General features: G+C 33.9%; 2 long non-coding RNA genes across 2 annotated transcripts; both read right to left on the reverse strand.

Moving 5' to 3' along the window:
* Positions 1 to 660: 660 nt before the first annotated feature.
* LOC141401872 (uncharacterized) lies at positions 661 to 1,132 on the reverse strand. Its single transcript, XR_012412467.1, has 3 exons — positions 1,035 to 1,132; positions 912 to 975; positions 661 to 848 (listed from the first exon to the last, which is right to left on the reverse strand). It is a non-coding gene; the product is annotated as an uncharacterized lncRNA (long non-coding RNA).
* A 195-nt stretch (positions 1,133 to 1,327) lies between these two features.
* Positions 1,328 to 2,098, reverse strand: LOC141401053 (uncharacterized). Its single transcript, XR_012412260.1, has 3 exons — positions 1,994 to 2,098; positions 1,871 to 1,948; positions 1,328 to 1,807 (listed from the first exon to the last, which is right to left on the reverse strand). It is a non-coding gene; the product is annotated as an uncharacterized lncRNA (long non-coding RNA).
* Positions 2,099 to 14,960: the final 12,862 nt, after the last annotated feature.

The raw sequence follows: 14,960 nt of genomic DNA on the forward strand, positions 1-14,960 counted from the left end.
GTATTAAAGTTAATATGTATGCCAGCCATACTATTTTTCAATTACCTCCCGCTATTCAGAAAAATGTCGCGAATTTTTAATTCAAAACGTAATGTTTGAACGATTTCAGTTGCATTAAAATATTAACAATTTCTAGATATACATACATATGTACAATTATTTCATAGCATATTTCGTTTGAGTATTTTTGGTTTTTTTTCTGGTGACACATTGCAAGAAATTGTCATGCATCTTGTCGTGCATGACAATTTCGGAAATTTCATCAACGAATCGTCGACGAAAATGTCATCGAAGACTCGATTTTCTATTGGGTATCAACATTTCCACATACATACATCTACATATGTATGCAAATACCCAATAGAAAGTGTCTTCAAGACAACATTGATGACTCGTGCACAACATTTCCAATTCGTTCACGACTCTTTGCAGACAGACCTTTGGGATCGTTGACGACATTTTCACACAAGTGTCCCAGTATTCATGCACGACAACTTGGGCGACAGGGTAAGCGAAATTGTCGTCGACGACAATCTAAATGACTAAAATCCCCGTATTTCGTCGACGACTGTTTCCCCGACCCTGTCTTGCTACTATCCACCGATGACCCAACTAAAGACAATTTCGTTTATGCTGCCGTGTGCCAATTTTTTATTTAATTATAAAATATATAATTTTTACAAAAGAAATTAGTTAAATAATTAATAATAGCCCCCGTAAGTTCTGCACTCCACCATTTTCTTCCAGTTTTACCACGCCACCATTTCCACCATTTTCTTCCAGCTTTACTATGCCTTACATTTCTTACCCCAGCCGACCGAAAAGCGACCTCCCTTTATTTTTGGATTCTGCAAAAAGAAATGATTTTAAATGAATATTGTGAATATCCCCTAAATATTATAAAATCTTACCATAACCAGAGGCTTTGTATTTTACAGTCGCTGGAATTTTCAATGTTCTTCAACCTAAATGCACCTACTCAAAAATAACTTCAATTAATTTTAAAGTATTTAATTCTATTTATTCTAACTTACCGTTTTCTATTTAATTCAATTTGTATAAATAAAAATTGTTTAATCAATAACGCGGTTTCAGATTTTTGTGGCCTCATAATTTTACATTTATTACAAATCAAATTGTATATTTGAATAAATATGTGTACAAATGTTTCAAAGCACACTTTTGAGCATTTTTCGGTTTGTTGCCAAGACACAATGCAAGACATGGTCATGACAATTTCGGAACTTTCGTCAACGAATCGTCGACGATAATGTCATCGAAGACTCGATTTTCTATTGGGTATATCCGTTTACTATCCCAATAGAAAGTGTCTTTAAGACAACATTGATGACTCGTGCACGACATTTCCAATTCGTTCACGACTCTTTGCAGACAGCCCTTTGGTATCGTTGACGACATTTTCACACAAGTGTCCCAGTATTCATGCACGACAACTTGGGCGACAGGGTAAGCGAAGTTGTCGTCGACGACAATCTAGATGACTAAAATCCCCGTATTTCGTCGACGACTGTTTCACCGACCCTGTCTTGCTACTAGTCATCGATGACCCAACTAAAGACAATTTCGTTTATGCTGTCGTGTGTCAATTTTTTATTTAATTATAAAATATATAATTTTTACAAAAGAAATTAGTTAAATAATTAATAATACTTAGCCCCCGTATGTTCTGCACTCCACCATTTTCTTTCAGCTTTACCACCATTTCCACCATTTTCTTCCAGCTTTACCACGCCTTACACTTCTTACCCCAGCCGACCGAAAAGCGACCTCGCTTTATTTTTGGATTCTGCAAAAAGAAATGATTTTTAATGTATATTTTGAATATCCCCTAAATATTCTAAAAGCTTACCATAACCACAGGCGTTGTATTTTACAGTCGCTGAAATTTTCAATGTTCTTCAACCTAAATGCACATATTCAAAAATAACTACAATTAATTTTAAAGTATTTAATTCTATTTATTCTAACTTACCGTTTTCTATATAATTCAGTTTGTATAAATAAAAATTGTTTAATCTGTAACGCGGTTTCAGATTTTTGTGGGTTTATAATTTTACATTTATTACAAATCAAAAATTGTATATTTGAATAAATATGTGTACAATTGTTTCAAAGCACACTTTTGAGCATTTTTCGGTTTGTTGCCAAGACACAATGCAAGACATGGTCATGCAAGTTGTCGTGCATGACAATTTCGGAACATTCATCAACGAATCGTTGACGAAAATGTCATCGAAGACTCGATTTTCTATTGGGATTGTTTACCAAAAAGAAATACAAGAATTATTGGGTAAATATTAAAGGGAAACATCTGTCAGAAAATATTTAATACAATTTTCTATGAAAGTAAAATACTTTATAGGATATTAACAGTATTTAATTGACACAGAGCTTCTAAAACAAATACATTAGTATTTTGCTTTTTACCAAACTGTGTGAGATATTTTACTAAATTTCCCATATAATACCTGGTTTAAGTATACATCCATGCAACGAGCCTTCCATGCGATCGTAGGTATAAAGTTTTTATTTTGAATGTAATATTTAACATTAATCATAGAACAATTAATTTGTTGATATAAAAAAAGATTGAAAAATGTTTTTAAAATTGTAAATTTCTTTCTCATTATATAATGTTTGCATTTCAACACAATTCAATAAAATAGAAACGCTGATTGTACAGCGTTTGCCAGTCAGTGTACCCTCGCGACCTTAAGCTAATTTAATCAGATTACACATTTAAACCAAATTCATTTCACTCTACTATATTTACATACCGTCATTAATAAATGTATATTAATTATCCTTAGGGGCTTTAATGTTTTTGTCCTATAGATTGCATGTTCGTCGCGTTTAATTGCAATAAAAAATTTGCACAACTGTAATGACTTTATTATGATTTTATTTTTGTTAATTGCTTTTTCAATTCATTTATCAACAATAAACCCTGTTAAATGTTAAATGTCCTGGTCGTAGCTGCAATTCACAGTTGTGGTGATAACCACCACAAGTGATTACAGATACAAAATGGTTGAATGTCACGCCATCGTTGTTGGCAATGTGAGAATTTCAATTGAATTCAAAATTTATTTCATTACAATTACGAATGGAAAAATATTTTGCTGCACCTTGGATAATTTATCGAATGTTAATTATATTTGAATGCAATTTTATAAATATACAAACAAACACAACAGAATAATATTTTCTATAATGTCATTATTATTTCAATTGTCACAATGTACAGAGTTTTCGCCAAAGTATTAATAAAAGAGTATTTTATCAATATTATACAATAAACGTGATTCAATGTAAAACATTGCTATATATATCAGACAGAGTCTTACTAATTCCAAAACTCAAGCAAATTTATCAAATAAAATATAAAAAATTTTTTAAACAAAAAAAAAAAAAATAATAATATTTTAAAAAATAATTGAAATACAATGTCATGTGTTTATTGCATCCCAAAAAGCAGACATTGTTTTGTAATGCAAAATTGGCTAGTTGGATCAGTCTTTAACATGAATTATAGCATGTAAGGAAAATGTTGTTCCTTACGCACAAGAAAAAAATAGGTATCCTCTTTTATATTAGGCAATTATTCCGTTATCTACCCGCTAACTTGTTGTAATTTGTATCAAGGTGTCTGTTTGGATATTAAATAAGGATAGTTTTTTACACAAAAGCTGTGGTCAGTTTCGTCCACAAAACAAACGTTTGATACCCTTTCTATATTGTGTATAGGGTACTGCAAGTACGAAGGGGATACTCGTATGTGATACCCTGTACGATTACTTTTGGGATTCACCAAAGTTCAACTTTTGCTGCAAATTCAAATAAATACGAAATACAGAGGACAGCGATGGCGTTCGCTAGAGTTTGACAGGCCAGCAAAAAAATCCTTACTAAATAATGGGTTTTTATAGTACTCATTGGTAGTCGTAACTACTTACAACCCATTATTTTAACAAGGGCATGTCGCACTCAATTACTAGTTATTTATAATAGTTATATATAATTTCAACACACTTCATACTTTTATTTTATTTCGCTCTTTACTGGATTTGAACACACGAAATTGTGCTTTTTAGCCGAACTATGTATGCTACGCGTTCAAACATTAAGGGTTGTTTGAACGCTTACGTGTGAACGCTTGTGTTGTTAACAAAAAGTACCCACGGTGAGCGTTGAACACACAACCATGGAATTTGTAGTCGGAAGCACACGCTCTGTGGCACCGTACTCATAACTTAGTAGGGAGTAATGTAAGTAGTTATTTTCGTTTACATTATTTTGTGATGGGTTACATAATGACTAACGGAATTGAATTTTTTCTGGGATTCGCTTTATCCACCATGTTTAAACGCAACGGTATTTTATTATTGTGCGGTGTCCGCAAGTGGTTTACAGAATATAACTATTCTGTAAACCACTTGCGGACACCGCACAATAATAAAATCGCATGGGAACATAAAAAAACTTGTTGGCTTCAACCCATTTTTACCCATTTTTCTACATTGATGCCAACACAGCTTCCACGAAAATTAATTTTAATGGTCGACATTATGGGATCCCTCCTAAAACACTTCATTTTAAAGAATTGTAGTCATACTTTATAGAATATGTTAACAGTTCGCGAATTCTGAAAGGGTGAAACTCGGATTCATCGATTGCAAAACATTTTTGTTATTTACCATATATTTTTATGCATAATAATAATCCATAAAATAAGATCCATAATAAAATGCATAAAATTACATTATTTGGTAGGAACGTAGTAACTGTATTTTCTCAATCAAAACCCAAAAGATTGGTAAAATACACACACCTATAATTAATTTAAAAGTTTGATGAATGTACTCAAATGTATGTATATCAGTTGAGGTAAACCGGCACAATTTCATACACATGAAATCATAACAATAATATATGTTGTATACTTTTATTCATCAACCAAATAAATTCTTACATAGCAATGGTACGATAACTTCTCTTCCAACTTTCACAACGAATAACCTTTAATGGAAACAAATCATTGAACCGACACAGGAAGTAATGTCGCATTCACATTCATAAATCATTCGGTAAAACAATGCAGGGCAGAAAAAACGCCATTAACCTTTGCACATACATACATACTACGGTGGTTTTAAAAAATCGATGTCGGATATCATTTAAGGTAAGACCACATTTATTGTCCAATCGATGAAAACAGTTACCAGATCTTTGTAGTGGCTAAATAAGTAGCCATACAAACAATTTTGGAAATCGGGTCAGATTTTAATATTAGCTATATGAAGGGCACATGGAAACTTTGAGGCCCCAGTGGCACGTGTTAACATATTCCGATTGAGTTCAAACTTTGACAATCTTAATTTTTAGCAAAACTAAACATTTTAGGAGATTGACGCATAAAAAATCCGACATCAACTTTTGACCTTTGAATTAAAAATCAGTCTAATACATACATATGGTAAAAACAAAATTTCTTGTAAATTTCAAATTTAAGAAAAAACATTTAAGGAAAGTATTTTCGTTTCAAATCCGTTCGTGTTTGTATGATTAGAAAAAAAATATTTGGTAGTTCTCCAAATACATATTTCGCTAAAATCCCATAAATTTATTAATGTTCTCACTCACTCGATTTTTTCTTACTACTCCGAATTAGGAAAAAAACAAAGGAGGATCTGTGGCGAGATCCGAAACTATAGTCTTCACTGCCTTACATATTACAATATTAAAACAACGACTATGGGATTAAGTCTGACTATTTTGAAAAGCGAAACAAGTTATAATTACATGTTTATATTGAAAAATTTAAATAATTATCATGTATACAAAATGTCTTCGTCGAATACCGTAGTATGGTAAAACTCCTCCTAACTGCTACTGACATAATTTCGATTTAAAATAATTTTATGAAATCAGGAGGATTTTGTGGATACTTCAGCATTGGTTGGCACTTAGGCCTTCGCAAATGTATTATTACGCTTACATTTTTGCTACTACTCTAAAATTTATAAAAATTGTCATAATTATAAATTTCAAAATTATGCAAAGAAATAATTTTTAAATTAAGAAAAACAAGTAAAAAAGTGTCAGTCGGCTTTGCCGACAGATATATACCCTCAGCCAATGTGAAGCGAAACTTTCACCTCCGAACAGATCGAATGTATTTAAGGTCTCTTCAGAATTTTGTGGCCCTTTTTGGACATTTGAACTTGCCGACAAAATTGTGGATTAGGAATTAACTGCACTAAGACACAAATGTTGAAAATTTGTAGGGCAGGTACCCTTAGTGAGGACCGATATGGGCCATTTTAGAAGTTAAACTAAATTTTGATAAAATATTAGGAGATCCAAAGTGTGACCCAAATTGGTTGCCCCATTCAAGTTATATCGTCCGAGCATCTTAGTGACATTTTTTAAATATTGGGGAGAAGTACCGGAAGTTGTGGATCGGTGTTGCCCATGAAACTAAGTTTGGGCTGTTTTCCCACGAAATATGGACTTGCCTGTGAAAAAACCGTCGTAATGGAGATTACTAATTCAACAAAAATCGAAGTAATTCGAGAGCAGGTCTCAAAGTGAACTTATCCGAAATTTTGTGTGAGAGTTACCAGAAGGAGTAGACAAATGTAGTCCATATTCGAACCTGATCTATATCTGGTAGATATATTAGGATGTGCAAAGTATAGATTACATCGGTCACTCCCTTCAAGAGTTATCGTGCGCAAAATTTTTCCGAACATTTTTGAAGTTTTGTGGGGAGAGGTGCCTAAAGGAATGGACCGATATAGCCCATCTTCGAATTTAAACTATGTTTTGATAAAATATTACGATGGCCAAATTTTGGACCGAATCGACAGATCCGTTCGAGAGTCATCTAGCGCTCCAACAACTACACACGGTGTCATAGGGGCTTTTTGCACCTTTCCGGTCATTTTCTCAGGAAGTATGGCATTGCCCCTGATGAAGCTTGTACCGTCGTATTAGGTGAAGGAGGTGAATACAAGTTGTTGCAATAAAAATCAGAGCGATTCGAGAGCAGGTCCTAAACTGAACTTATCCGAAATTTTGTGGGAGATACCCGAAGGAGTGTGCCGATTGAGTCCATATTGGAACCTCATCTAAGTCCGGTAGAAATTTTACGGTGTGCAAATATGGACCAAATCTGTTACTCCCTTCAAGAGTTATCGAGTCCACAAATTTTCCGAACATTTTGGAACTTTTGTGGGGGAGGTACCGGAAGGAATGGACCGATATAGCTCATCTTCGAGCTTAAACTAAGTTTGTACAAAATATTACGAAAGCCAAAATTTGAACCGAATCTGCTCATCCGTTCCAGTGTTATCGTGCGCAGCAGCCAGACAGACAGATAGTCGGACGGACGTTGCTAAATCGACTCCAAATTGTCTGAAACACATTTCGTCCAAACATACTTGGGGTCTAAAACCATTATTTCGGTGAGGCACATTTTGCTCGTATGAAAGTGTATATGTATACCCTTTTTAGCCTAAAGGCTGAGGGTATAAAAAATCGTTGGGAGTTATGTCCGCCATTTTTTTTAGGAGTTATGTCCGCTTTGCTTAATGTACTCCCAACGAATTTTGGGAGTTATGTCCACGGGGCCACCGTGGTGCAATGGTTAGCACGTCCGCCTAGCACTCAGAAGGTCTGCGGTTCGAATCCCAGGCCAAGCAACATCAAATTTTCAACGGTGGCAAAATTCCCCCTCAGTAATGCTGGCGACATTTCCTGAGTATTTAAGCCATGAAAAACTTCTCTACAAGTGGTGTCGTAAGACACGCCGTTCGGACTCGGCAATAAAAAGTAGGTCCCATATCAGTGAGCTAATATGAATCGGCGTGCACTCATTGATATGAGAGAAGTCTCCCTTGTCCCATCTGGGATGTTTGTGGAACAATTATTATGTCCGCAAAGCCAAGTGGACATAACGTCCCGTTGTGTCCGGGCACCGCATATTTTGATGTTTCACTCAGCGACCAACGTGAGCCGACAGTCGCATCACAAAATGCAAAAAAAAAAAAACTGAAAGTATCACAATTAAAAATACGTCAAAATATATATACAGATTCTTCGAAACCCCCGTATGTGACTCCACATTCTATTTTGGGTAAAAAAACCCATGTTACTCGCGTATCTCTGTAATTTATGACACATGTTGTCGCAAATAAAATAAAGGATTCCATTTGTGTAAAAATGTTTAAAGAAAATCGTGCGAAAATGGGAAAGGAACGTAAAAAACGTGTTGGCTTCAACCCATTTTTCTACATTGATGCCAATACAGCTTCCACGTAAATTATTTTTTATGGTCAATATTATGATAACCCTCCTAAAATACCTAATTTTAAAGGAATTCATTCATATTATTGAAAGGGCGAAACCCTGATTAATTGATAGTAAAACTTTCTTGGTATTTTCATTTGAATGTGTTTCAAGAGTCAAATTTAAATAAAACTGTGAATAAGAATGGTGAGTTAAATGGTTAGCTTATTCAGACCCTATTAGAATTATAGTAAGAAATTTTAATTGTTTTAAAAATACTCAAATCTGTATTCTTTTCTTAAGTAATTTTCTTGTTGATCAGAAGCATGATTAATTGGAAAATGACGTAACTTTGAAATTGAACTGAAGGGAGCAGTGTCGTTTATTTCCTCATAAAAAAAAACATAATTTTAATAAACCCGAATAATTTCAAAATATAATGTGGTTTGAAAAAAGAAAAACGTATAAATTATCCATTATTTCTATATGTTATATAATTTTTGACCAAGAACCAAAAAAAAAAAAAATTTACAACTTTTTGCTATTTTATTAATTTCAATTTGTTTTCTATAAATGTATGCCTGTATGTTATACATACCCAGCAAAAATACTCATTACAAATTGGCCTACTTTCTCATTATTTTAACATGGGCATGTCATAGGGAGTAAGTACTTATTTTTTGGTCACTAAAAAGTAGATAAATAAGTAGTTACTCCCTGGTTACTTCAAGTCGTAACTACTTATTTAAGTACTTATTTATTTACTTTTAGGTGCCAAAAAATAAGTACTTACTCCCTATGACATGCCCGTGTTAAAATAATGAGAAAGTAGGCCAATTTGTAATGAGAATTTTTGCTGGGTAGTTATTGATTTGCAGCAAAGTATCCTTCTATCGAGATATTCATGTATGTTGAGTACCTATTACCGCGAATTGGTGTACGGCAATTAATTAATTGTATATTGACCACCAAACGATGACGTTTGACTAACCTCTTTTATGTCAATGCTCAGCCATCAATTAATAAAAATTAAATTGTTGTTTTGCAGGTTTTTTGTGCACATGACAGTTTTATTTGCAATTTATTACACTACATACATAAATATAGGTTGCGGGTGGTGACACCCCACATAGAGACATTTATTGGGTAGCTGTGATTATAATAAACAACTGAGGATAATTCCACCAAAATGGGGGAGAATCTAGTAGTTAACATCTGAGCTCACACTATACCCGGTTGGTTATTTAGCCCTCCTTGAACATCCAATGCCACGAGAAAAATCACGAGATTTTGCTTTGGCCAAGATCACCGGAAACTTGTTATACCCGAGACCGATACAATGTGGAAAGGGTAATATTCGTCGAAGACCTCCCTTATGGTACAACAAAGTTCATGTTCGATGAGATAAGCGATGTGTGTCCGTCTGTCCATAAAAAAATTTTAATCAAATTACAGGACGCAATTATGGGCCGATCGTCACGAAATTTTTTGCAGAGGTCAGCTTCAGACCAGAATAGACACCTATTGTTATTAGTGATGATCATAAAATATTTAGGGGGTGAAATTAACAAAAAACAAAATTTTTATCTGATTTTGTAGCGGCTGTGTAGGTCAAATTGACAGTCCGATCGACGCGAAATTTCAAATAGGTTTTTTGGTTTACGACAACGAAAATATTTGTAAATTAACTTAACTTTATTTAATTATTTATATTTATTTAATTATTTAGTTAAATAGACCAATATTTTTGTGTGAAAATTGGTAAAGTTTTTAGTGAAATGACTATATCTTTATACCTGGAAAATATGTTAAACCCATGTAAGTTATATTTAGAAGAAGAACGCTAACATTTGATGATAATTATATTGATGTACGTCGTCAGATAACAGAGTTACAGTCTAGTATATACATAGATCCTTCAGATTTAATTGTGAGTAGTGTGACCTAATTCACGCTAAAGGTCGCAGTTATAGTTAAATACTGACAAATGTTTGCACTAGGTAACAGTTTTGGTCAAGGCTAGGATTTTTGATAATTATCGGAAGTGAAAAGTGTGAAAATTACCATAAATTTTATGGGAAATGATTTTCTGGATGAGGTTTTTTATCAAATCACATTATAAATAAGATTTTATCTTATCTTAAGTATTTTATTTGATTATTCATTCTTTGAAAGATTAAAAATTTAAACTGATGACCCAGGAGCATACACAACCTCTGTAGAAATTGGAAAGGTAATCTGGTAACATGGTAGCCAACGTGATGTAGTGGTTAGCAGATCCGTCATGTACTCAGAAGGTCTGCGGTTCAATCCCCAACCAGAATATCAATATTATTTTGGTAACTTACATCTCAAAAATGGTACAACCTAGGAAACATTTACAAATGCCAATCTCATAGAGAATTTTCACAGGTATAAGATTATAGTACCATTTCGACCAGACGTGCCGTTTTCAAGCAAAATCGTGAAAACCTAATAAAAACCTCAGAATGTTACCTGAACTTTAGTATTTCAAAAATGGAACAAGTAACAGAATTTTTATAGCTAGGACAATTTGTTTAGCGCCATTTCGATAGGAATTGCCGTTATCAAACACAAATGTGAAAACTTAAAATAAAATAAATTTGACCGGTGACCGCGATTAATTTTAAAATCACTCCCATAATTTTTTTCATCTATGAATATTGTAGTTTCAGAATCCTCAAAAACTTGCCAGGTGTAAGCACTTTCGATTTAAAGTTACTTAATGCGCACCGTACATGACATTGTTTTATAAGGAGGCAATACAGTCAGTGCATTGTCCCAATTGAACTCCTATATCTCAAGAATGGTGAAATCTGGGGAAAAATCATAAAGGACAACCTGTATAGAATTTTAACATTTCGATAAGTTTTGCGGTTTGAAGCAAAATCCTGAAAACATAAACAACCCTACACATTTGAACTTTGATCGTGATTTATTTAAAAATCACTCGGGCCTTTTTTTATTTTTCTCATCTATGAACATTGTAGTTTCAGAATCCGCAAAAACTTCCCAGGTGTGCACCATTAATTTAAACATAGTAGGCGCACCGTGTGTATTTTCCATACTTTACCCTTAAGTATGATTCGTAGCTGTTCTTTATTCATCGCTTTATAATTTCTAATCAGTACATGTAATTCCAGTTTTGTCTATATATGACACACACGTTCCTCCATCATTCCATAAACACACACATAATTGAAGTATTATATCAATCATTTTAGGAACTTCATAATCAATGTCAATCTTAATTTTTGTTTTTGCCCCGACATCACAAAAACGTGTCTTACCTTAAAGCAGTTTGCATTTTACCTGTATGTATTTTGTGTGCCTAATAATGGTGGCCTTTAAAGGATTAACATGACTGTGTTGTGTACATCACGTTGTGCTAATAACCCATTATGTGTCATTTGCATAAACAGTTAAACAGTTATATATAATACACAACCTTCGCCTTTTTCTACTCAACTTTCGTTTCACATTGACCTGAAACATGGTATGAGTAGCGATATGCACTTCATTGTGACATTAAAAATACATATGTATGTATACACTCATGTATGTTCGTAAATTTTTAATTTGTGCTTATCTCGTTTGTGGAGGCACCTCCAAATAAAGTATATAATATTAACAAGTACAAAAGTATCAGTCCGCTTTGACGACAGAGATATACCCTTTGCCTATTTGAATTGGAACTTTCATCTACGGACAGATCGAATGCATTTATGGTCTTTTCAGAATGATTGCTAAGTCTGGAGTTTCCCCCATTGGCTTAACTTCATAACTTTCCTCTTTGCAGAGAAAAATGTTTACAAAACGCACTGACAGCTTGCAAAATTTACTGATCGCTACCAATATCATGATTTCATCCCGGCGAAGGGAATTATCAACTGGCTTTTCAGTTTTTGAAATGATGATTTTTTAGTGAAAACCTGAACTCTTTAAGCATCGAGTATTCTCATGTTAATGAGAATGATGCTCACTTTTCGGCTTTCCCAAAAAAACACCAGAACAAAATATTTGCATGCTGACAGCACGATTCAACTAAGAAATCATCGATTTCTGTTAAGTTGAAATAACATCAACACAGTTACCTGTGAGTATGTCATTGGAATTTTATTTACAAAATTCCGTTTTGCGCGTGCCTTCGCTGTTTTTTGTTTGTTTTGTTTTAGTTGAAGATTCAATCATATGATTGCTAAGTCTGGAGTTTCCCCCATTGGCGTAACTTCATCACTTTCCTCTTTGCAGAGAAAAATGTTTACAAAACGTCTTTTCAGAATTTTGTGGCACTTTTTGGACATTTGAACTTGCCGACAAAAACGTGGAGTAGGATTTAAGGGAATGATCCGACATAGTGCATTACGGAAGTGGATCTTATTTTGAGAGCCATATCTTTTCGATAGATATCGCGCCCACTCATTTCAGTGGGTTATCGTACACCTGTTGGACCAGTATGCCAGGAAGCATGGACTTGTCCACGGACTTGTCCACGGACAACATAATTTGGCTGTACATCATCGGTATAAATTTCCAAATGATCTCTGAACAGACCCTAAACTGCACTTGGACACAAGTGTTGAACTTTTGTGGGGGAGGTATCCTAAGGAGAGGACCGATATGGGTCATTGTAGAAGTTAAACTAAGTTTGGACAAAATATGACGAAGGCAAAATTTTGGACCAAATTGGTCTATCACTTCGAGAGTTATTATTCTCTCCAACTACTACATACAGTGCCCGAAATAAACATAGGTTCACATGTAAATTTGTAATTTTTTCATAATTCAGATGACTTTTATAGGATTTTATAATTTTGTATTTTGGAGTTGGACATTCCCCATGATGTCAATATATAAGTTATTTGGTTTTGCGACAAAATAAAAATTTAAAACATTTTTTCCGTATTTTAGGTGCGAAATAATGATAGGTTCAGGGCAATTTTTGCGGATTTACACTTATAAATTTGAGGAAAACTTTTTACAAATCGTTGTTTTTTTAGATCGCCGATGTCCAAAGAGTAATTTAGTTTAGAAGTTGTCTCCGAATTATTTTCAAAATGCAGATTTGTTCAACACTTTAAAGCAGTTTTCAGAAACAAATTTTTAACGTGGGAGAGGAGGCGAATCTGTGGTTATCAGAGGCAAGGATCATTTAAAATTGCATGAAAAGAGTAACAATCAAACAACTAAATCCAATTTTTTAAAAAGTTTCATAAATTGGGCGCAAAATTTGAACGTCAAAAAAGTCTGGAGGGTTCTCCAAAACCACTTTGACGGCAAGAATCGCTTATTTTTCCCATTTATTGGAGTTAAAATAATTTTTCATCTCAAAACAACAGTCAACGTGATCTTCCGGTATCGAAAATGTGATGTAAACAAACGTTAGTAAGCTCGAATCGACCTAGGAAGAATACAAAAATTGCCAAGGAAAACAGCAATCGAGCCTGAAGAAGAACATACGTAGGTTTAGGTAAAAATGCTTATGAAAGATGGATGGGAAATTGTTTGAGTAAAAGAAAAAATCCATCCTAGTCATTTTGCATGAGAGTTCTCAGAATTTTTTGTCGAAATCTGGCGGTTTTCTTTTTTTGGCTCCGTTGCAGTTTTACTTGGCAATTTTTGTATTCTTCCTTGGTCGATTCGAGGTTACTAGCGTTTGTTAACATCGCATTTTCGATACCTGAAGATCAAGTTGACTGTTGTTGTGAGATGCAAAATTATTTTAACTGCAAATAATGGGAAAAATAAGCGATTCTTGCCGTCAAAGTGGCGTTGGAGAACCCTCCAGACTTTTTTGACGTTGAAATTTGCGCCCAATTTATAAAACTTTTTAAAAAACTGGATTTAATTTTTTGATTGATACTCTCTTCATGCAATCTGAAGTGATCCTTGCCTCTGACAACAACAGATTCACCTACTCTCTCACGTTAAAAATTTGTTTATTAAAAACTGCTTTAAAGTGTTGAACAAATCTGCATTTTAAAAATAATTCGCGGACAACATCTAAACTAAATTACTCGATGGACATCGTCGATCAAAAAAAAAGAACGATTTGTAAAAAGTTTTCCTCAAATTTATACCTGTAAATCCCCAATAATTGCCCTGAACCTATCATTATTTCGCACCAAAAATAAGGGAAAAAATTTTAAAATTTTACATATTTTTATTTTGTGGCCAAATCAAATAATTGATATATTGATATCATGGGGAGTATCCAACTCCATAATACAAAATTATAAAATCCTATAAAAGTCATCGGAATTATGAAAAAAATAGAAATTTACTTGTGAACCTATGTTTATTTCGGGCAGTGTATGGTGCCACAGGGGGTTTTTACAACTTTCGGGCTGTTTTCCCAAGAAGTATGGACTTGCCACTGAAAAAACTTTTACCGTTGTAATTGAGTCAGCGATTGGAAGTTGCTGCATCAGAAATCAAAGTTAGTCAAGAGCTGGTCTTAAAGTTAACTTATCCGAAATGTTGTGTAGGAGGTACCCGAAGGAATGGGCAAATATAATCCATATTCAAACCTGATCTATATCTGGTAGATATATTAGGATGCGTAAAGTATGGACCAAATCGGTCGGTCCCTTCAAGAGTTATCGTGCGCACATTTTTTCCGAACA

This window comes from Musca autumnalis, unplaced genomic scaffold (assembly GCF_047663935.1).
Source record: "Musca autumnalis isolate F117 unplaced genomic scaffold, ASM4766393v1 scaffold_4, whole genome shotgun sequence".
Taxonomy (NCBI): domain Eukaryota; kingdom Metazoa; phylum Arthropoda; class Insecta; order Diptera; family Muscidae; genus Musca; species Musca autumnalis.